The following is a 3,967-nucleotide window of genomic DNA, read 5'->3' as shown; positions in this document are numbered from 1 at the left end:
CATACCCAATTTTCGTAAAATCATCTGTAATTTTTAGGTAAAAGTATGAATTACTAGTATGAAAGACCTTGTATTGAAATTGTTTAGCCTTTAGCTATACACATTTAAATATTTTATAAATTTTGAACTACAAATTTAACTGTGGTTATGACGAAATTTGAACTTTAAATGCTTATAAAACATAACCATGGTGCCTATGTATAGTTAATATTTTAGCTATAATAAAAACTTACGCATTACATTTTTAAGCTTTTTGACCGAATGAATAATTTTTTATTGATATTTATAGAAAAATAAATTTAAATTAATCAAATACAATCCAAATGAGGACGGTATAACCAAGCTGGTTACCAAACAATTTTAATAAATTTTCATTTTTTTTCTCCAATTATTTTAGAAAGCACTGAGAATTTTCAATTTCGACCTCCTAAAAGTAACAACTAGATCCAATTCGCTTCCAAAAACATACATCCGGCATCGATGTTTATGATCAGAGCATTTTTTCTACTATAAAAGTGGAAAAGTTACAAACATTTTAAAATACCTCAAATAAACGTCTGAAATTATTAGACTGGACAAAATAAAAATAAAATTGTAACTAATTTTCAAGCCCCCCCCACTGAAAAATCCTGCGTACGCCACTGCAGCGACCCATCGGGAAAGTTCCCAGTATCCCGCCGGCCCAGTCCGCGTTTCCCGTGTATTATAGGTAGTGATAATGATTATTATTTATTACTTATGACTAGAGCGCGGATATTTAGGTTTCTACAAAGGCGTAGCGTGATGATTTTTTTGGGGGGGGCTATAGCCTTTTTTTTTGTGGTATCAACGACGCTGCCGCAAATGCTTGCGAATTACTTTGTATAAGGACTATAATGGTACAGAACATATTATATTCTACAAATATAACTATAGAAAAATATAAAGGAACAAAATATAAAAAGGACTAAAGAAGCACATTATTAAGTAAAATATAAATAAATAATATACCATGCATCATATTATTATCAAATAAATATTTTGTATTTGAATTAAATATTTTTAAAAAAAACATTTTAAATAGGAAATTATTACTAATTACTATATTATAAAGGTTTAAACGTCTGCTTTTTTTGTGCAAATATATTAAAGAATCTCGTCAGATGTGATATTATTAGCTAAGTCCCTTTCATATGAAGTAACGATAGATTTGAAAAACTATCGTTAGACATTGAATTTCGTAGCTATGTTTTAATTCGCCGCATTACCGAAAACGATCTTTCGCAAGAAGCAGAACTTACTGGAATTGTAAGTGCTACTTGCAAAAGCTTATACAAATTTGGAAAAAAATTTTTGTTGATTTCTGATGCAATAGCATCTATGTCAAAATCATCTTTATTAATACAATTCTTCATAATTAGCATTAGAAATGTGGACGATTTATCCATCAAAGAGATCGTGGGAAAAAATTTATTTTGCATAGGTATTAAAGTATATTTTGGATTTGGACATTAGAGAATATTTGGCCTATTTTACATATTTTAGAATATATTCTATTATTGTTTCTAAAACATCATGTATATTGTTAATTTCTCGATTTGTGATTTTTTCTAGGAACAATATTTTCTAGGAAAACATAAAAAAAACTTGTACGTATATTATTATTTATTAATTATACACACGCGGCGTAGGTGAGCGGCACAAGCCGCGCGGCTTTCCTTTGATGTACACCGCCTACTAGTCCGATCGGAAATTTTGCCAAGCGGCATCAAAAAAAGCTGCGGAAAATGTATTTATTTATTCATACTCATGCCGCACGACAAAAGCTGCCTGGACGCACCTAAACTCAATAACAAAGGCATTAAATGTTGAATAAGAAGCCACCCATTGACGTATTTGTTTAGGGGACAACGTCGCCACACACTGACACACCAATATAATAAAAATAATATTTGGTAAATTTTAAGTGCCGATAACGATGGGCTCTATTAATAGTTTTATTTTTTATACCACAGCAATAAATTATAGTCAAATAATATATTTTAGATTGGGTTATTTGGAAGGCCGGACTGTTGTCCGCGCCGAAACGGTACGGTATGTATAATGCACAGTGCACACAATGGCTGTGCACATAAATTGTACATGTCAAATGTCAAAACACGCAACTCCCGTTGTAATTGAACTGTATTCAGCGAATTGGTTTGGACTTTTGGAGTTTGGACGTCGCTGTCGCCCGTCGGCATTATAGTTTATTTTTACTCTCACTCGTTTCTTATATTCAGATTATCAGCTAATAATATTCGTCGATTAATATCGTAAATTCAAAAAAAAAAAAAAAAAATTGTATTTTTGTTTTCTATCGAAATTGACAACATTTGTAAACATTAATTATTTAATACAATCTGTAATTTATATTGTATGTTACTGGTTATATTTTTTTAGAATGTGCACTACTTCATTAAAAACCCACGAACTCCATTAAATTGCAGCCAGACTCAGTTGCAAAACCGTTTTGTGTGGGGGGGGGGGGGGGGGGTTAGCCAATGAAAACAAATAATAACTTAATAATAAATATAATATAGAGAACTGCCCACGTTCGCCACTAGGCGAAGTACGTACATGATGCATGTGATTGGTGGGGGTGTGTAGGACGGCTCACTGCTAAGACGGGCCAACGGTCTAACTCTTGGTGGCGACAATCGCGATTCGCGATCGCCCTTCATTAACTTTTCTGCGTTTATACAGACTACAGAGCACTAGTCTCAATAGTCTCAATCAACAATGTAAGTACATTTTAATATTTATATTATCAATTAAAATATTATACTCTTAATATTTGAACAAATATCTATAATATATTTAAAATATAATAATATGTCAATATCCTATAATATGATTACCAATACATAATATTAATTTACATTTATTTTGTTTAACATACTATTAAAACATATGTTGTGTAAAATAGCATATTATTCAATCTTGACAATTTATTATTTTTTTACACCTACTAATTTTAATTAATTAAATATAAACAATTATTAGACATTTAAACTGAAACAATAGGTATACGATTACGGATTAGCTAAAATTATATAGTTGAATCACAGTAGATAACTGCCTACTGGCCGAACATGGTTCTTAATTAGTTAAATATATACAAATGATTAATTAAAAAAATTACTCAGGAAACACCATTTTATTGATCTAATGTAAAAAATAATTCTCGTTCTCCTTAATTAATTATACATCTTATTATATTTGGACACTCGCGTTAGATCAGTACCTATCTTGTTGGAAAAACTATAAATAACCGTGGTTTAGTGGTTGTATTTATTTATTCTATAATATAAACGGATAACGGACACGTCTTGTTGCATCTTTATTTATATTTGATTTATTTTAAACATATTTTCATATTTGTGTCCTTTTAGTTAAGCCTAATGTACAGAATAGTCATTATTATTTATTATTGTAGTGCAGCCCTAATTTATTAATTTTATAAAACATAATATTAATGACAATTCTGTACCATTTATGAATGGTGAATAAGTGTGGCCATTTATTGCCGAATTATATTTTTATACAACATGCCATATAATCTGAAAACCTCATTTGAACTTTATACCTATATTAATTGAATGTCCCTATAATATAGATGTCGATAAATGTGTATTTCAACACCGATGGCGGCGGCGGTGGTAGTGGTGTTGGTGGCGGCGGCGGCGGTGGTGGCTGGAACGGCGGCGGTGGTGGTGGTGGCTGGAACCACGGCAGGCCGTGGGACGTCGGCACCGGCAGGCCGTGGGACGTCGGCACCGGCAGGCCGTGGGACGGCGACGGCACCGGCAGTCAGTACGAATTTGTCGGTGGTCGCGGCGGTCGTGGTGGACGTGTTCGCGGCCGCGGCCGTGGCGGCGGCAACGGCGGCACCGCCGAACGTGGCATCGGCCGCGGCGGTCGTGATGGACGTGGTCGTGGTGGCGTG

The sequence above is a fragment of the Acyrthosiphon pisum genome, chromosome A2, assembly GCF_005508785.2.
Source record: "Acyrthosiphon pisum isolate AL4f chromosome A2, pea_aphid_22Mar2018_4r6ur, whole genome shotgun sequence".
NCBI classification, from domain to species: domain Eukaryota; kingdom Metazoa; phylum Arthropoda; class Insecta; order Hemiptera; family Aphididae; genus Acyrthosiphon; species Acyrthosiphon pisum.
The sequence above is the reverse complement of the archived record's forward strand: the minus strand, read 5'-3'. Positions refer to the sequence as shown.